The 20,248-nt window shown below is 60.5% G+C and overlaps 1 long non-coding RNA gene across 1 annotated transcript in view; it reads right to left on the bottom strand.

Annotated features, from left to right (window-relative positions):
• Positions 1–17,316, bottom strand: part of LOC149523481 (uncharacterized) — a 142,291-nt gene extending 124,975 nt beyond the window's left edge. Inside the window, exons 1-2 of the long non-coding RNA XR_016347065.1 lie at positions 17,150–17,316; positions 16,011–16,853 (exon numbers count right to left, since the gene is read on the bottom strand). This is a non-coding gene — a long non-coding RNA (uncharacterized LOC149523481). The remainder of the gene's footprint in view (positions 1–16,010; positions 16,854–17,149) is intronic.
• Positions 17,317–20,248: the final 2,932 nt, after the last annotated feature.

Below are 20,248 nucleotides of genomic sequence, written 5' to 3'. Positions count from 1 at the left end.
CCCTCCGTGCAGTCTGATACCCTAACCCCCAAACTCCTCTCCGCCTCATGCAGTCTGCTCCCCCCACCAAACTCCTCTCCGCCCAGTGCAGTCTGCTCCCCCCACCAAACTCCTCTCCGCCCCGTGCAGTCTGATCCCCCCCACCAAAGTCCTCCCCGCCCCGTGCAGTCTGATCCCCCCCACCAAACTCCTCCCCGCCCCGTGCAGTCTGATCCCCCCCACCAAACTCCTCCCCGCCCCGTGCAATCTGATCCCCCTCCAAACTCCTCTCCGCCCCGTGCAGTCTGATCCCCTACCCCCCAAGCTCCTCCCCGCCCCATGCAGTCGGATCCCCTACCCCCCAAACTCCTCTCTGCCCCGTGCAGTCTGATCCCCCACCAAACTCCTCCCCGCCCCGTGCAGTATGCTCCCCCCCCACCAAACTCCTCCCCGCCCCGTGCAGTATGCTCCCCCCCCACCAAACTCCTCCCCGCCCCGTGCAGTCTGCTCCCCCCCCAACTCCTCTCCGCCCCGTGCAGTCTGAACCCCTCCCAAACTCCTCTCGGCCCCGTGGAGTCTGCTCCCCCCCCAACTCCTCTCCGCCACGTGCAGTCTGATCCGCCCCCAAACTCCTCCCCCTGTGCAGTCTGATCCACCACCACCACCAAACTCCTCTCTCCCCCCATGCAGTCTGCTCCCCCCAACACCAAATTTCCCAGCCGGCTTGTGCGGGGACTGGCAGCGGGACAGGCTGATGCTGCTGTTGCCTTCCAAAGTGCTGCGGGGAGCGTGAGGCGGGTGTGGGGGGAGGGGGGCGGCTGCCTCTGCTGCGTCCCGTTCACAAGCCCAGAGGGGCCGCGCGAGGATTTTCTGGAGACCCCGAGAAGTTTTCTGCCGCTCACTTCTGTGTCCCAGCTGAGTTCCTGCCGGTCAGTGGCCCCGCCCCCAGACCAGGCCACGCCCCTGCCATTAATGACGGAGCCTGGGACCCTTCTGTGTGCCCCACAAACCCACGTGTCACTCGCCCGGGAGCCGATAGAACGTGCCCCGTGTTCTATCATTTGCATGCACCGCGCAAGGGCAATGACGTCACTAGCAGTGCGCTGCTGTTCGTAGCCGGCAGTGGCAGCTTCGCACCGAGCCGGGCCACGAGGCAGCGGGCGCAGCGCTGGGGGCGGAGCTACAGGGGAGCGGCCCGGCCGGGCGGGGTGCACACTGGGGCGCCCAAGGGCTGAGATCCGGGCGGGGCAGCGTCACACTCTGACCTCCCTGCCGCCTCCCGCCGCCGCTCCCTTGGGGCCGGGTGGCGCGGACCGGAAGCCGCTGCACTGCCCGGATTTCCTGGGGAACACGCTCCCTGTGACGTCAGGACCTGCCACAGAGGCAGGGCGCCACCCCGGCCAAGCAAGGAGCAGAGCTAGGGTTGCCAGATGGTTTCACCAAAAATACCAGGCACACCTGACATGACATCACAATCTGCATTCCATCTGATTTAGAAAATACCAGACATTTATCAGAGGAGTCGCCGCGTTAGTCTGAATCTGCAAAAGCAGCGAGGAGCCCTGAGGCACAGAAGTCCTTGCCGCTTTCGCGGACATTTATATTTTCTCAATTTGTTTCCCGAAGAAAAAGCTGAAAGCCTGGACCGTCCAGTTCAAAACCGGACACCTGGCAACCATAAGCAGAGTGGTGCCTTGTCGGAGCGGTTCCAGCCTCCACTCTGCTGTCCTTCCTCTGCCCCACGTACCACGGGAGCTGGTGGCCTACGCTGGCTGCACCGCCGCAGGAAACCTCCAAGCCCAGTCGCTGTCCCAGCCAGGCACCCCGTGTCTGAACCCGTCCCGCCTGGCCCCGTGTCTCCTGCCTACCACCCGCTGACCTGGCACCAGCTGAGCGCTCGTACCTGGGCATCTTCCGGTCACGGTTCCCAGTCGGTTGCTGTCAGGCTGTGGACCGAGCAAACGTCACTTCCGGCCCGTGGGACTGAACGCACGTGGCGCCGGCATGATGCGAGGCCGCTCCTTGTTGCCCCACGTCGGATACAAAAGGAGCAGCTACCGCGCGGCAGTTAGAGCCTCGTGCTGAAACGTGCTGCAGCAGTGCTACTCTTCCCTGCCCCTCTCATCCCAGTTGCATGCTCCAGATGGGAGGGGAGGGGTGTCGCTTTCCAGGAGCTACTGCTGCCAGGGCACCGTCTGACTGGCACACGTCAGACGCACACGCCCGTGCCACAGCCACTCACCCTGCCAAATGCTCACACGCAGGGATGCGTGTACACACTCACAAACGCGAATTAACAGATTAACACGCCTGAGCGCCCACTCATGCCCTCGCTCAGATGCCCACACACGCATCTGCTCAATCTGCCCGCACGCAGGCACGTGCACACACACGCAAATGGACACTTGTGGACGCACACACTTGCACTCATACTTACGTGCGCACGCATGCACACCGAGTAACAGTCGCCTAGAAGGACTCACCAATAATATTAAACTCAAAAGCCAAAGATTAGATCAATTAGGAGACAACTATTCCCACGAGGCCCTAATCCATGTCTGGGGGTCCTCGGTGCTGCTGGGAGACCAAGTCTTTATTTCAATCCCAGTTTTGCCAACTCTCCGCATGCGTGACGCTAGGTCAATTGGCAGCCTACTCACTTAGTTTTCCGTATGATCCTAGACACGTTAAGTATCGCCAGCCAGGAGATTCGGGGGGCGGCGGGGGGGGGGGGGATTAATGACATTTTTAAAAATACAAAAATCGGTGTTCAGTTTCTGTTGTAGATAAACCTATGTACTTCATATGACTTGACACTGTGCCTCTCCATATAACCTTGTAACTTTGTATTAATCCATATGACCTTGTCACTTTGTATTAGAACCTGAATCCATATAACCTTGTAACTTAGTTTTCTACATAGGGTTCTAATACAGAGTATATAGTTAAAGAGGTAAAAATGTCATTTGCTAGGAGTAGAATAAGATCTTTCCCCCACTCTCTCCCCCCACTCTGTAATCAATTGCCCAGTTGAATGAACGAGGTGTGAATGAGTAACACTTGGGAGCCAAGCACCTCCAGAGAGCTACACCAGTTGAAAAGGGGGTGGAAGCCAGACCCAAGGTGTCAAGAGGGCTCAAGAAAGAAGAGCAGACATATTGAAGGCCTTGGGGATTAGAAGCAAGCACCTTCTTTGGAAAACACCCTCTCTTAACAGACAGCACCCACAAAGGGACCAAAGGACACAGACCCAGATTTTGAATCTGGGATATATTTGCATAAGAGGGAAGCTGCTATAAAAGTGAGTTGTCTTGCAGAGGACTCCGGGTCTCATCTTGTCACCATCGGAGCATCGATCCGGATCAGCAGAAGCCCGGCTCCACCCCTCCCCCATCTAACTCACCTGGCCAGTGAAGTTAAGGGGAACAACAAGTTGGTAACAACAGCAAGACGGAGTGTGCTTGTGCATGTGTGTGTGTGTGTGTGTGTGTCAGAGTGAGTGCATGAGTGACACAGAATAATCAATACTTATCATATGCATGTGGTAAATAAATAAATTATTTATATATATATATATATATATATATATATATATATATATATATATATATATATAAAATGTGTGTCTGTGTGTGTGATCAATAAATGTGGCGTGTTGCCTTATCCCTCTGAAAAAGATCCCGAGTACTTCTTTTAAGTACAACACTGTGACTTTTGTACTTCGTATTTTCAAGTTCTTCCACCACGAGCCAGAGGGCCTTTTCTCAGGGACCCGTGCCACGCTCGCAAACGTCTGTGCGGCCCTCCCTCAATACTTACCTTGAGCCAATTGCTGTTTGCTCTTCTTCCATAGATCGCTGTCTAGTTTCCATCTGCCGGCAGGGTCTCGGGGGGGTGGCTCCTTTCGGTCTCTGCCACCAGGTGGCCAGCCTCTCATCTCCTCCAAGTCTACAGGGACCGAAAAAGAGACAGAGAACGCTTAGGAGCTAGGCCACCCTAGATGTGTGGAAAGGACAGACACGTGCGTCACCTGGCTGCTGCTCACTGGAGCCCAGTGTTGCCTCTAACATTTCCCCTCCAGGAGCGGAGTGAGTTTTGTCTCGTGCTCCAAGATCGAGGTCACGTGCCCTTCTTCGGACGCCTGCCAGCCAGGCGAAGACATATCTCGTCTGTGTTTTTAAAACCTTCTGGAAGAAAGAGTACTAACACAAGGGAGAATTAACAAGGTCATTTAAACTGTAAATATTTGTTTGATATGAAGTCAAATAAAAGGAAAATTAATACTGCAACATTTTCAGTGGCCAACCTCCTCTCCTCTCCTCTCCTCTCCTCTCCTCTCCTCTCCCCTCCCCTCCCCTGCCCTGCCCCCTCCAGCTGGCCTAGATGATCTCTCCGGGTCCCTTATGGTAAAGCCCGCCCCGGGACCCTGTGCTGAGGTGACAAGTTCTTCACAAGATACTGGGTATGTAAACTTTTTACGGAAAAGTGTCTGTGGCCAATCTAGACGCGCTTTTCTGCAAAAAAGCCCCAATCGCCATTTTCGCCATCAGGGCTTTTTTGCGGAAAAGAACTCTCTGCTGTCTACACTGGCCCTTTTGCGCAGAAGTCTTTCGGAAAAAGACTTTTGCCCGAACGGGAGCAGCATAGTATTCCCGCAAAAGCACTGATGATTAGCACACTTTCCTAGTTGAAAATCCAAGGAGAAGAAAGGGGAGAATTGCAAATCAAGACTCTCTTAAGGTGTCTGAAAGCTACTTTGGTCTGGGCCGGTACTCAGTGGTACCAAGGCAGACTTTTCTGTGGCTCGGTTGTCTAATGCCACACTAGAACAAGTCTACCACACCGAACGAAAGAGCAGACAATTACATGAAAGGGAAAAAAGGTGGCTTGGCAGAGAATTTGCTTCCGGACAAAAACAAGAGACTGCGGTGGTTAAAGAAGAACGGGAGGCATACCTGTGCATAAACCAATTCACCAGAAACCTTCTGAACAACCAGTTCAGTCACATGTCCTTACAGGGACAAGCACCTTAATGACGGTAGCCCTGACATTTTATTTTGCAGACGATTCTACTTGTGGAAGGGCTGCTGGAGTGAAACTTGAGGCCCAAGCAGGAGGAAAGTTTGATTTTCTAGTACCAAATAGAAAAACAATAATAGAACAAAAAGGCTAAAAGATGCCTAAGGGCAGAGATAGGGTCCAGAATGACTTAGACAAATTGGAGGATTGGGCCACAAGAAATCTGATGAGGTTCAACAAGGACAAGTGTAGAGTCCTGCACTTGGGATGGAAGAATCCCAAGCATAGTTACAAGCTGGGGACCAACCAGTTAAGTAGTAGTTCTGCAGACAGGGACCTGGGGGTTACAGTGGATGAGAAGCTGGAGATGAGTCAACAGTGTGCCCTTGTAGCCAAGAAGGCTAATGGCATATGAGGTTGCATTAAGAGGAGCATTGCCAGTAGATCCAGAGATGTCATTATTCCCCTTTATTCGGCTTTGGTGAGGCCACATCTGGAGTACTGTGTCCAGTTCTGGGCCCCCCACTACAGAAGGGATGTGGACACATTGGAGAGGGTCCAGCAGAGGACAACCAAAATGATTAGGGGGCTGGAGCAATTGCTCTATGAAGAGGCTGAGGGATTTAGGTTTCTTTAGTCTGAAGAGGAGACCATGAGGGGGGATTTTATAGTAGCCTTCAACTTCCTTATAAGGACACAGGAACGCAAGGTAACCTGTTCTCCCAACTCTCGCTTTCAGACGGGGTGGGGAACCTTATTGGGGGGGCGGAAGGCACACACTAGTAGGGTTGCCAGATGGTTTCAGCAAAAAAAAAAAAAAAAAAAAAAGGCACCAGGAAAATTTTTGTTGAGGGAAAAAAGCCAACCAAACAAAAAAACCCCACCAGGAACATTTTTGTTGAGCAAAATCCAGTTGTGACCCCTTTAATTAGTCAGCCAATCTCCCCGCCCCGGCTTATTTCTGCTGGGCGCAGAGGAAAAGCAGAAAATACTGGACATTTTCTTTGTCCGGTATTTTCTAAATTTATTTACCGGACAAAAAGTGCAACTACCGGGCTGTCTGGCTCAGTGCTAGACACCTGGCAACCCTACACACAAGTGTGAAGAAAAAAAATCCCAAACCCCACCATCCGCATTAACACATGCCCCAACTGAGAAGGAGGAAGAGGCTTCCCACATTCCCCTCGCACACCGGAGCTTGTGAGAAGGGGGGAGGGCGGGGGGCGGGGCGGGGCAGGCTAGCAGAATTTGTCTGCTCCAATCTGGCCACCCAGAGAAATAAAAAAGCAAATTGAAAGAGCCAGACGAATACCTAGAAACCATCTACTTCAAGACAGACCCAAGAAAACCAACAATAGAACACCACTTGTCATCACCTACAACCCCCAACTTAAACCTGTCCAACACATTATCAATAAACTACAGCCTATATTGGAACAGGATACCATACTCAAAGAGGCTCTGGGAGACAGACCCATAGTCTCCTATAGACAACCACCTAACCTCAAGATCATTCTTACCAACCACCACAGGACATACCACACTAATACCAACCCTGGTACCTTCCCTTGCAACAAACCCCGTTGCCAGCTTTGTCCACATATTCATTCTGCTGATACCATTATTGGACCCAACCAAGTGAGTTATAAGATCAAGAACACATATTCCTGCGCATCCAGAAATATAATCTATGCTATCGTGTGCCGAAAGTGTCCGTCTGCTATGTACATTGGACAAACATCTCAGACACTTCGCCAAAGGATTAATGCCCACAAAACAGATATCAGACAAGATCACAAAGAGAAAACAGTTTCTTGCCATTTTAACCAGAAAGGACACTCTCTCAATGACTTGACCACCTGCATTCTGCTACAAAGACCTTTTACATCTGCACTTGAAAGGGAATCCTCTGAACTGTCATTCATGTTAAAATTCGACACTTTCCAACAAGGACTTAAACATTTGAACTATCTCACCCATTACCAAGATAGTTTCCCCAATTATCACCTCTAATACCATTAACTCACAAACATCCCACTCTCCCTACCTCTAATAACATCAATTCACAGACACTTACCTTCCTTCCTCCCCCCCCCCCACCGCATCCCCCTCCTGTTCTGCAATGTGATTTGTCCTTTTCATATTTGTTCTTTTTTTTAATTGTATCCTTTGGTACATATGGTTGTGACTACTTTCTTCCACTATTTGATCTGAGGAAGTGGGTCTGGCCCACGAAAGCTCATCATCTAATAAACCATCTTGTTAGTCTTTAAAGTGCTACATTGTCCTGCATTTTGCTTCAACTACCCCAGACTAACACGGCTACATTTCTATCACCAATCTGGAGGGGAGCTAGAGCGTTAGTGTGGGAACCTTGAGTCTCGAGGGCCACACTCACGTGAGCTGGGGTATTAGGTTCCTCACCCCTGCTTTAAAAACAAAACCTCTTACTCTTAAAAATCGATTCCCGTATCTCTGGTCGGACCAGCTTCACGTAGGTCCTCGTGGATGGAAAACTGCAGCAAACTGTATGAACAGAAACAAACAGAAGCCCCAATCGCAGCTGGAGGTGGGGCGAGGCTGCCCCAGCAGGGACACAACGGGGCAGCCGCCCACCACCAGATCAGGAAAACAACCGCGCCATTCCCCGTCCAGCAGGAAGGCGAGTGCCGCTGCAAGGCTCCGCAACGGAGGTGGGCGGCAGAGGGGTGTTTGTGCGCGGCCGCGCGCCTTCAGCGGCAACTCCCCTGGTGCCCCCTTCTCTAGTCCAGCCAGGCCTAAAATGCTCAGTGCTTAGAAGGCGGGTGGGGAACCTAAGGCCTGGGTGCTTGGGGCTCCTCCACCGTCGCCCCCTCCCCACGCCGTGGGGCTGGAGCGCACAAAGCGACTAGGCTGGGCCCTGCAGTGCTCTGGCGCCAGGGGGACGTTTCTCCGCTCAGCTGGGGGCCAGGCAGGGAGGCTTTTCTGTCGGTTGGTTTGTCTGTCACCTGTTTGCCCCCCAATTCTCAGCCACTCCCCCCCCCTCCCCACACGCCCCCACCCAGGACGCTCTCGGCCTCTGCAGGAGGCACAGCCGGGCACTGGGCGGCACTGCGGGCAGCCAGGGCCCGAGCATCCCCCCCCCACAGCGCCCCCCGCCGAACTGCCCCCCCCCCCCCCGGGCACAGGGGGGATTCAGCGGGCACCCGGCCCCGCCCCCAGGCAGCGAGCAGCGCAGGGAGCAGGGCCCAGGCCGCCCGCCCCCCCGCGTGCGGGACACGTTCTGTGCGTGCCCCGCCCGCGGGAACCACCCCTCGAGGGCGCGCGGCTCCCCGGCGGGGGGAGGGGCACGTGACACTCCCGCGCCCCCGGTGGCCCGCAGCCCCCCCTCCCCGAGACACCCACGTGACTGGAGCCCGGGTCAGCTCCCGCGCCCCAAAGGGGGGGCCACAGCCCCGTTCCCCCGGCACCACGTGGGGGGGGTCACAGGGGCGCTGCTCCCCGGGGAGGCTGCAGCGCCGGGGGGCGGGGCAGAAATCGCCCCCCCACCTCCTCCAGGGGCCGCCCCGCCGATGTCCAGCCTGGGGCCCGGAAAGAAGAAGGGGGGGGGGGGGCTCCACGTCACTGCCAGCTCCCGCCCCGCCCCCCAGGCTCCGCCCCTCAGCGCCCCCCGCAGCGTTTTCCCGCCCGCCTCGTCAGCGCGAGCGTCCCGGGAGTTTCCCGCCCAGCCAGCGCCGCCCGCGCCTGCGCTCTCCCGCGCCCTGGCCCCTCCCCCCTCCTAGTGCCAAGGCCCCCCCCGGCCCCTCACCCCCTCCTGCCCCCCCAGTGCCGAGCACCCCCCGGCCCCTCCGCCTCCCTCCTGCCCCCCCAGTGCCAAGGCCCCCCCCGGCCCCTCACCCCCTCCTGCCCCCCCAGTGCCGAGCACCCCCCGGCCCCTCCGCCTCCCTCCTGCCCCCCCAGTGCCCAGCGCCCCCCCCGGCCCCTCCGCCTCCCTCCTGCCCCCCCAGTGCCGAGCACCCCCCGGCCCCTCCGCCTCCCTCCTGCCCCCCCAGTGCCCAGCGCCCCCCCCGGCCCCTCAGCATCCCTCCTGCCCCCCCAGTGCCCAGCGCCCCCCCCGGCCCCTCAACCCCCTTCTGCCCCCCCAGTGCCCAGCGCCCCCCCCGGCCCCCTCAGCCCCCCTCCTGCCCCCCCAGTGCCGAGCGCCGCCCCTCAGCCTCCCTCCTGCCCCCCCAGTGCCGAGCGCCCCCCCCGGCCCCTCAGCCTCCCTCCTGCCCCCCCAGTGCCGAGCGCCCCCCCGGCCGCTCAGCCTCCCTCCTGCCCCCCCAGTGCCGAGCGCCCCCCCTGGCCCCTCAGCCTCCCTCCTGCCCCCCCAGTGCCAAGCGCCCCCCCCCGGCCCCTCAGCCTCCCCCTGCCCCCCAGTGCCGAGCGCCCCCCCCGGCCCCTCAGCCTCCCTCCTGCCCCCCCCAGTGCCGAGCGCCCCCCCGGGCCCTCACCCCCTCCTGCCCCCCCAGTGCCGAGCGCCCCCCCGGGCCCTCACCCCCTCCTGCCCCCCCAGTGCCGAGCGCCCCCCCGGCCGCTCAGCCTCCCTCCTGCCCCCCCAGTGCCGAGCGCCCCCCCCGGCCCCTCAGCCTCCCTCCTGCCCCCCCAGTGCCGAGCGCCCCCCCCGGCCCCTCAGCCTCCCTCCTGCCCCCCCAGTGCCGAGCGCCCCCCCCGCCCCTCAGCCCCTCCTGCCCCCCCAGTGCCGAGCGCCCCCCCGGGCCCTCACCCCCTCCTGCCCCCCCAGTGCCGAGCGCCCCCCCGGCCCCTCAGCCCCCTCCTGCCCCCCCAGTGCCAAGCGCCCCCCCCGGCCCCTCAGCCTCCCTCCTGCCCCCCCAGTGCCAAGCGCCCCCCCCGGCCCCTCACCCCCTCCTGCCTCCCCAGTGCCAAGCGCCCCCCCCAGCCCCTCACCCCCTCCTGCCTCCCCAGTGCCAAGCGCCCCCCCGGCCCCTCAGCCTCCCTCCTGCCCCCCCAGTGCCAAGCGCCCCCCCCGGCCCCTCAGCCTCCCTCCTGCCCCCCCAGTGCCAAGCGCCCCCCCCGGCCCCTCAGCCTCCCTCCTGCCCCCCAGTGCCGAGTGCCCCCCCCGGCCCCTCAGCCTCCCCTCCTGCCCCGTCAGTGCCGAGCGCCCCTCCCAGCCCCTCACCCCCTCCTGCGCCGTCAGTGCCGAGCGCCCCCCCGGCCCCTCACCCCCTCTTGCCCCGTCAGTGCCGAGCGCCCCCCCGGCCCCTCACCCCCTCCTGCCCCGTCAGTGCCGAGCGCCCCCCCGGCCCCTCACCCCCTCCTGCCCCGTCAGTGCCGAGCGCCCCCCCGGCCCCTCACCCCCTCCTGCCCCCCCAGTGCTAAGGCCCCCCCCGACCCCTCCCCCCCTCCTGCCCCCCCAGTGCCGAGCACCCCCCCGGCCCCTCAGCCTCCCTCCTGCCCCCCAGTGCCAAGCGCCCCCCCCCCCGCCCCTCAGCCTCCCTCCTGCCCCCCCAGTGCCAAGCGCCCCCCCCGGCCCCTCAGCCTCCCTCCTGCCCCCCCAGTGCCAAGCGCCCCCCCCCGGTCCCTCAGCCTCCCTCCTGCCCCCCCAGTGCCAAGCGCCCCCCCCGGCCCCTCAGCCTCCCTCCTGCCCCCCCAGTGCCAAGCGCACCCCCCGACCCCTCACCCCCTCCTGCCCCCCCAGTGCCAAGCCCCCTGGCCAGCCCCTTTGCTGACTACCTGAATGTGACCCCTTGCCCCCCGTGCTGGTCAGCCCTCCTCCTGTCCATTGCAGCCTCCCTTACTGCCGTCTCCCGTGACCCACGGAGCCCGATGGTCTAGCCAGCCTCAGAACCATACTTCCCTTGGGATCTGGCTGTGACGTTACCTTGATAAGGCATATTTACTCTGCTATTTCCAACCCAATAGCAACAGAAACGAAATCCAGGACCCCTACCAGCATATCCCCTTCAAACCCTCCCCATCCAAATCCCCAGCCCGCGCTGACCACAAGGCAAGCAGGGACGTTAGGCAGCCATGAAGTGAATAGTCCTGGAAGCGCACAAAATACTGTCGGTTCCACGACTATTCGATAGTCTCCTGAGGTGGGGCCGGCAGCCAGTGCGCTCCCAGCCCCCACTCCCAGGAAGCCCCCCCCCCCCCCCCAGCAGGGACTGCTTCCTTTGACGCTGCCCCGGCATCTCACGCAGCTGCCTCCGTCCGCAGTGAGCCCTGGCGACCCCACCCCGCCTGCCACTGCTGCCTGCGATAGCTGGCACATGCGGGGAGCTGGCTGGAAAGCTTCGTGCAGGTACCGGCTCCGTCTGCCCCCCACACCCTCCGCGCCACGCCTCTCTATCAGCAGTAAAGTGGGGGGAATGGGAGCCAGTGCCATGGAGAGCCACCTGTGCCCCCGCCCCTCCCTCCTGTGCTCACGCCCCTGCCCCTTCCTGCGGCTGGGCAGGAACTGGGCGGTGAGCGCTCCCCCACCCGGAGGCTAGCGGCTGTGCTGGAACCTGGGGCGGTGAGTGGCTATCCCCCCCCCCCCCCGCACCGTAAACATACCCCCAGCGAATATACCCCCGGCACAGAAAAATCTTGTATGCCCTGCGGGTTATATTCGTGCGCGGGGTATAAAAGAGGTTTTTTACTCAAATAGAAAACACTGCAGGATATATTCGTGTGCGGGATATATTCCCTAAATTACAGTCGTTGATTCAGCTCCAGTGAGCATCCCTAGCGTCACCCTTCCATGCACCAGGCCTGGCTGGCTGCACCCCTCCCGCCCACCAGCTATTCCTACCTGGCCTTCCTGAGCAAAACCCGCTCCCCCACCCCCAGGCCACACACCCCACCCCCAGCCCGCTCCCCCATCTTCCCTCACGCTCCCTCCTCCCCCAGGCCACACACCCCACCCCCAGCCCACTCCCCCATCTTCCCTCGCTCCTCCTCCTCCCCCAGGCCAGACACCCCACCCCCAGCCCGCTCCCCCGTCTTCCCTCGCGCATCCTCCTCCCCCAGGCCAGACACCCCACCCCCAGCCCGCTCCCCCATCTTCCCTCGTGCCCGCTCCTCCTCCAGGCCAGACAGCCCACCCCCAGCCCACTCCCCCATCTTCCCTCGCGCCCCCTCCTCCCCCAGGCCAGACACCCCACCCCCAGCCCGCTCCCCCATCTTCCCTCGCGCCCCCTCCTCCTCCAGGCCAGACAGCCCACCCCCAGCCCACTCCCCCATCTTCCCTCGCGCCCGCTCCTCCCCCAGGCCAGACACCCCACCCCCAGCCCACTCCCCCATCTTCCCTCGTGCCCCCAACTCCCCCAGGCCAGACACCCCACCCCCAGCCCACTCCCCCATCTTCCCTCGCGCCCCCTCCTCCCCCAGGCCACACACTCCACCCCCAGCCCGCTCCCCCACCTTCCCTCGCGACCCCTCCTCCCCCAGGCCAGACACCCCACCCCGGACAGCCTATTGGTCGAGAGCAGTGGCAGGGCGTGCCCCCTAGTTACACCCCATTTGCAGACAGAGCTGTCCGTTAAGGTGCATCAGGGTCAGCCTATTGGGCGCCTCCGATTCAGAACACGCCCTTTACTCACAGCCCATTCGCGGACAGAGCAGTCCATTATGATCAGTCCGCAACAGCCTATTGGCCACCCTTAGCTTTAGGACACACCCTTGAGTCACGCTCCATTGGCGCTCCAATCAGGACGCCCCGCACTGTGCGCTGGGAGAGCAGGCGCGGGTCCCTGCCCCTCTCACGTGCTGCTGACCCCGCAGTGGCTGCTGGGAGATGTAGTTGCCACATCTCCATCTCCCACAGGCCACTGCGGCTCCCTCCGCCCATCCGGGCGCCCCTCCCGCCCCAAAGCCCGCCTGGTTGGAGCTGGGCAGGAGCAGCCTACCACGGCGCAGTTCAGGGGGCGGGGCCGCGGCTGGTCCTGCGGGTGACGGGCGGGAGTGGCCGGCCGGGCTGCAGCGCAGCCTGGGCCCCGCTGGGGAGCGAGGGGCAGGTGCCGGATCCAGGGGAGGGGATGAGGTGATTGCAGAGGAGGAAACTGAGGCACGTGGGGAAGGGTGGCGGCCAGGGAAAGCAGAGCCCGTGGGGCCGGAGCCGGTCCACGTCGGTTCACGAAGCCGCGTCTGATAGATGGAGGATCTCCGCGACACATTTGGCAGCCTGGACCCCCTGCCTCTGGTCCAGAGGGTCTCACCCTGCCCCCGACCCCGTACCCCTTGTTCTCCGTGATTCCGCCAGCTGCTTGGTGCCTTTAGTACCCAGCCCCTGCTGTGAGATCTCTGTAGAGAGACGGGGCACAGGGGCACCTGCAGAGACCCTAGGAGACCGTCCCTTTGATCTTTGAGGCCAGCTGGAATGAGGGATGTAAAATCCTGTTTAACTGGTTAGCTAATTAACGGGGACAGGTGGACAGGCTGGCGGCTCTCTGCCTGCAGTGCAAGGGGCCCTGTGACAGTGAAGCAGATCTCTGCCTATGGGGGGCGGGGTGCTGCTCCAGGCCCCCCCAGTTAACTGGACCCACTGGATGAGGCTCCTCAGCGAACAGGTTGACCGAACTTGTCACACGCTGCCGAGACACTTTTCTGTCCTCTCTCAACACTTCAGCAAATGTCCATTTCCCTTCCCTCCTTAGCTATTTGTTTTCATTCCTCCGGGAGGGGCTCAGGGGCCTGCTCCTTCTCCTTCTTCCTGCTGCGGGTTTGCCAAGATCTCATCTCCCCAGGTCACTCCCAGACCATCTCCCCAGACCATCTCCCAGAAGAATCACCCAAGAGAGAGGGGCCAGAGACCACTCCCAGAAGAATCACCCGAGAGAGGGGCCAGAGACCACTCCCAGAAGAATCACCCGAGAGAGACGCCAGAGACCACTCCCAGAACAATCACCCGAGAGAGGCGCCAGAGACCACTCCCAGAACAATCACCCGAGAGAGGCGCCAGAGACCACTCCCAGAAGAATCACCCGAGAGAGACGCCAGAGACCACTCCCAGAACAATCACCCGAGAGAGGCGCCAGAGACCACTCCCAGAACAATCACCCGAGAGAGGCGCCAGAGACCACTCCCAGAACAATCACCCGAGAGAGACGCCAGAGACCACTCCCAGAACAATCACCCGAGAGAGACGCCAGAGACCACTCCCAGAACAATCACCCGAGAGAGACGCCAGAGACCACTCCCAGAACAATCACCCGAGAGAGACGCCAGAGACCACTCCCAGAACAATCACCCGAGAGAGACGCCAGAGACCACTCCCAGAAGAATCACCCGAGAGAGACGCCAGAGACCACTCCCAGAAGAATCACCCGAGAGAGGGGCCAGAGACCACTCCCAGAAGAATCACCCGAGAGAGGGGCCAGAGACCACTCCCAGAACAATCACCCGAGAGAGGGGCCAGAGACCACTCCCAGAACAATCACCCGAGAGAGACGCCAGAGACCCCCCCCAGCATCGCGACCCAAGAGCGGACCCAGAGACCCCTCCTCAGCACCGTGACCCAAGAGCGGCGCCAGACACCCACCCCCCCATCTGTGTCACCTGAATGCGGCGCCAGAGACCCCCCCCCAGCAGCGCAACCCGAGAGCGGTGCCAGAGACCGCCCCCCAGCAGCGCAACCCGAGAGCGGCGCCAGAGACCCCCTCCCAGCAGCGCAACCCGAGAGCGGCGCCAGACACCCCCCCAACAGTGCCACCCGAGAGCAGCACCAGAGAACCCCCCCAACAGCGCAAACCGAGAACAGCGCCAGAGACCCCCCAGCAGCGCCACCCGAGAGCAGCGCCAGAGACCCCCCCCAACAGCGCCACCCGAGAGCAGCACCAGAGACCGTCCACAACAGCGCGACCTGAGAGCGCAACTAGAGATCCCCCCCCCAGCAGCGTCATCCGAGAGCGGCGCCAGACACGCCCCCCCATCAGCATCATCTGAATGTGGCACCAGAGACCCCCCCGAGCGGCGCGACCCGGGAGCAGAGCCAGAGACCCCCCCAGCAGCGAGACCCGAGAGCGGAGCCAGAGCCCCCTCCCCCAGTAGCCGAGACCCTCCCCCCCAGCAGTTCCAGGAGATTGACGCCAGAGCCCCCCCCCCCCCGTAGCACAACCCGAGAGCGGTGCCAGAGACCCACCCCAGCAGCATCACCTGAAAGCGACGCCAGAGACCCCCGCTCAGCATCACCCGAATGCGGCGCCAGAGAACCCCCCAGCAGCACAACCCGAGAGCAGTGCCATAGACCCCCCCCCAGCAGCGTCACCCAGGAGCGGCACCAGAGACCCACCCCAGCAGCATCACCTGAAAGCGACGCCAGAGACCCCCGCTCAGCATCACCCGAATGCGGCGCAAGAGTCCCCCCGCCAGCAGCGCGACCCGAGAGCGGCGCCAGAGTCCCCCCCCCAGCAGCGTCACCCAGGAGCAGCGCCAGAGACCACCCCATCTGCGTCACCTGAATTTGCCACCAGAGACCCCCCCCCCAGTATTGCGACCCGAGAGCGGCGCCAGTGTCCCGCCCCAGCAGCCTCACCAAAGAGCGGCGCCAAAGACTCCCCTCAAGCAGCGCTACCTGAGAGAGGAGCCAGAGAACCCCCCAAGCAGCACAACCCGAGAGCGGCGCCAGAGACCCCCTCCCCCCAGCAGCTCAACGAGCCTCGCTTTGACCAAGCTCCCGAGCTCGCTGTTCTCGTTTCTGTTCCGTCCCCAGACGGGAGGACACCGGGAGGGTTGACTTCTTATCGCTCGCTACCGAACACAGCAGAGGGTGGAAAGCCAACCAAACAACTTAGCGTTTCAGTCCGCAAGGATGCGGCATCGCTTCTCCTCCCACCATCGCACCGCAGCCTCCCACCATCGGCCACCACCTCCCGCTGCCACTACAGGTAACGCGGAGAGAAAGGAGGCCTTGAATCTCTATCCACGCTCTGTTGAACCGCCTACTGCCCCTTCACCAGTTCCCTAGCCACTAGGCTCCGTGCCCCAGCAGGAAGCTCTCTGCCTCAGAAGAAACATACTGCCAGGACGCTTGAAGATTTCAAAGCACGCACCTCTTACTCACACAGAGCCATGGGAAGGCCGAACGCTGAGGACCCTTCACGTATTCCGAGAATCACGTCCAGGAAGCTCAAGTCCATCTCGGACGCTATCTTCTCAGCCCACGGCCCCGCACTGATTCCTCTGCAAGGGTGACCGAAAAAGCCCAGCGTTAGCTCTCACTCACTAAGGTCTGTGGCTGTGGGAATTTTATCCTTTCGCCCTTTCCCCCCCTCTCGCCTATGTATCGGGTCCTCTACAAGAACACTGAGTCAGTCAGCCATGACGCACCACCGCTCTCCCTTGCGCGACTTGCGTACCTGCAGAATTCCCGTTGGCTCCTGAGCCCTTAATCCTTGGAGATGCTCACCTGGAATGCCTGCAAGTGTGCTGTACAAGGACACGGCAGAAGCAGAGCAAGGACAAAGACACAGACAGAAACAGACAGACAGGACGTATTGGCCAATACGAGAGAGCAACAAGAGAGAAACACATAAGAGGCAGTCAGAAACCTTACCACCTTGCGTCTTCCTCCTCGAGCCAAGCGTCTGCTGAGAAGGACACCGTGTTCCAGAGAAACCAGCACCCCTGACAAACGGGAGCTACCAAGGAAGCACCTCGGGAACCTCCACTCGGACTCGCTGTCTAAGCAAACGTGACTTCCCTTCCTAGACCCGAGTGGGCCGTAAGCCGAGAGATTTCCAGACCCGACACTTATCTCCCGGTCAGCGATGGCTGCTCCGCTCCCAGCAGGGCGGTTCTCGTCTCGCTTCGACCAAGCTCCCGAGCTCGCTGTTCTCGTTTCCGTTCCATCCCCAGACGGGAGCACACCGGGAGGGTTGACTTCTTATCACTCGCTACCGAATACAGCAGAGGGGAAAAAACAAACAACTTTGCGTTTCAGTCCGCAAGGACGCGGAATCGCTTCTCCTCCCACCTTCGCACCGCTGCCTCCCACCATCGGCCACCCCCTCCCGCTGCCACTCCAGGAACGCGGAGATAACGGAGGCCTTGAATCTCTATCCACGCTCTGTTGAACCGCCTACTGCCCCTTCACCAGTCCCCAAGCCACCAGGCTCCGTGCCCCAGCAGGAAGCTCTCGGCCTCAGAAGAAACCTACTGCCAGGACGCTTGAAGATTTCAAAGCACGCACCTCTTACTCACACAGAGCCATGGGAAGGCCGAACGCTGAGGACCCTTCACGTGTTCCGAGAATCACGTCCAGGCAGCTCAAGTCCATCTCGGACGGTTTCTTCTCCGCCCACGGCCCCGCACTGATTCCTCTGCAAGGGCAGCAAAAATACCCCGCGTGAGCTTTCACTCGCTAAGGTCTGTGGCTGCAGGAATTCTTGCCTTTAGCTCCATGGTCACCAACCAATAGATCACGTTCTACCGGTAGATGTTGAGGCTCTAAGAGTAGCACTTCAGCCCTCTCTGAACTGCGTGCGTGCGCAGTACATTTACATTAGATTTCCTCATTTGAGGAGCAGCTACTCACCGAGCAACAACACAGGTGAGTAGCTGCAAGGAATGGTGGGAGCTGGGAGGTCTGGAGGGCTGAAACACCCCAGCCAGCTGACTGTGGCTTTCAGCAGAAAGACGCTGCCCCGCGCTCCAGCTGATCGGCGGCTTCTCCTCTGCGCCTGCCCACGTGAAGCTTGGTGCACCCTGCCTGAGCGCCATGACCAGCTCTCCGGGCAGCCGCTTCTCTTCACTCCAGCCTGGCTGCCCTGCGGTCAGTCCGGAGGGAGCGCGGGTCGGAGTCTTCCCTCCGTGGCTTGTGTAGGGAACTCCCTGCCCCCAACCTTGTTTCCTCTCCTCTGCCCCAAACCTGTTCCCCGCCCTCCTGGCCCCGTTCCCTCTCCCTTGCCCCCCCCACCCCGCTGTATAACCCTTCCCCACTCTGCAGAAACTTGTCCCACGGCACCCTGCCCCCCCTGCAGGAACCGGTTCCCTCTGGCACCCTGTCTCCTACTGCAGAAACCTGTCCCCCTGCCTTCCCCACTACAGAAACCTGTCCCCCCCGCAGCACCCTGTCCCCTGATGCAGAAACCTGTCCTGGCACCCTGCCCCCTCTCCCCTGCCCCCACTGGCACCCTGTTCCCTGTCCCAGAACCCACTAGCACCCCTCCCCAGTATTGTGTCCCCTGCTCCCAAAGGACTTTTCTATGCATCAGTGACCCCTGACTCAAGGCAGGTTCCCTGCCATTCTCATAAATAAAGACAATGCAGAAACTTTTTGTGCTTAACATAGTATTTTATTTAAAAATGGAGCTTGGCCAACAAACCCCCAATTGGGGCCTAGCCCCCATCTGGCCACAACCACTCCTGCACTCCCCCTTCCCCAGGCCCTAGATCTGAGCCTATCAAACACTGGAACCCCCTGCCCTGAGCCCTTCACATACACCAACCCAAATTCCTGCACCCTCACATCCACAAGCCTGTGACTTGCTTAGTATCCCAACACCGCCCAGCCTGGAGCCCCCTCCCCGAGCCAGTGTCCCCTTCTCCACCTCCTCCTCCATCCAGATTTCCTCCCAGAGCTTGCACCTCTCACCCCTTCCCACACCCAAATCCCTCATTCCCACCGCAGAGACTACACATCCCGTCTCAACCCAGCTGGGGTCCGGCTAGACTGCAGGAGTTTTTCAGGATTCTGGAGATATCTCAGAAAAACTCTTCTGCATCCAGGGTTGCGTTTGTTCTTCCGCTTTTTTAGTGGAAGAACAATCTGGCTCTTTCGGTCACCCCTATATTCCTCTTTCCCCAAGGAATAAGGTGGCTTCCAGAAGAAGGGTTTTTTTTCTGACATTTGGTCCAGTCTAGACAGGCCAAATGTTGGAAAAACCTCATTCTACAGAAGAATTGTTTTTTTTAAAGCAAAGTAGCAGTATAAGGATTGGGGACAGCAAGTGATGGAGAGGAGGAGAATAGAGAGAGCGGGGCTTCAAGGAAGGGGCAGGGCAGTAAATCTTGGCTTGGTCTGTCATTTAAAAGTGATCTTGGGTGTAAAAAGGTTGGAGACCACTGCTTTAGACCCCCCCTCTCCGCCCCTCTGTATCGGGTCCATTACAACAATACTGAGTCACTCTGCCATGACGCACCACTGGTCTCCCGTGCTCTCCCTTGCGCGACTGGCGTACCTGCACAATTCCCCTTAGCTCCTGGGCCCTTAACCCGTGGAGATGCTCACCTGGAATGCCTGTACGTGTCCTGTACAAGGACACGGCAGAAGCAGAGCAAGGACAAAGACAAAGACAGAAACAGACAGAACGTATTGGCCAATACGAGAGAGCAACAAGCGAGAAACACATGAGAGGCAGCTTGCGTGGGAGGGGAGGGGTTGAATACACTTGGTGGTCAGGGAAGGGGGTGCAGGTTGGGCGGGGGGGTGCAGAATGGACTGGGGGTGGGGAAGGGGTGCAGATTGGGCAGGGGGTGCAGAATGGACTGGGGGTGGGGAAGGGGGTGCAGATTGGGCAGGGGGTGTAGAATGGACGGGGGTGGGGAAAGGGGTGCAGATTGGGCAGGGGGTGCAGATTGGGCAGGGGGTGCAGAATGGATTGGGGTGGGGAAAGGGATGCAGATTGGGCAGGGGGTGCAGAATGGACTGGGAGGTGAGGAAAGGGGTGCAGATTGGGCAGGGGTGCAGAATGGACTGGGGGTGGGGAAAGGGGTGCAGATTGGGCAGGGGATGCAGAATGGACTGGAAGTGGGGTAGGGGGTGCAGATTGGGCAGGGGGTGTAGAATGGACTGGGGGTGGGGAAAGGGATGCAGAATGGACTGGGGGTGGGAGAAGGGGGTGCAGATTGGGCAGGGGATGCAGAATGGACTGGGGGTGGGAGAAGGGGGTGCAGATTGGACTGGGGGTGGGAGAAGGGGGTGCAGATTGGGCACGGGGTGCAGAATGGACGGGGGGTGGGGAAAGGGGTGCAGGCTGGGCAGGGGGTGCAGAATGGACTGGGTGGTGGGGAAAGGGGTGCAGGTTGGGCAGGGGGTGCAGAATGGACTGGGGGTGGGGAAAGGGGTGCAGGATGGGCAGGGGGGCAGAATGGACGGGGGGTGGGCAAGGCGGTGCAGGTTGGGCTGGGAGTGAGGAATGCACTGAGGTGGAGAAGGGGGTGCAGGTCGGGCGGGGGGTGCAGAATGGACTGGGGTGGGGCAGGGGGTGCAGATTGGGTGGGGGGTGCAGAATGGACTGGGGGTGGGGAAAGGGGTGCAGATTGGGCAGGGGGTGCAGAATGGACGGGG

Source organism: Pelodiscus sinensis, chromosome 17 (assembly GCF_052426305.1).
Source record: "Pelodiscus sinensis isolate ZL-2025 chromosome 17, ASM5242630v1, whole genome shotgun sequence".
Lineage (NCBI taxonomy): Eukaryota > Metazoa > Chordata > Testudines > Trionychidae > Pelodiscus > Pelodiscus sinensis.
This window is presented reverse-complemented; position numbering and strand designations above follow the sequence as displayed.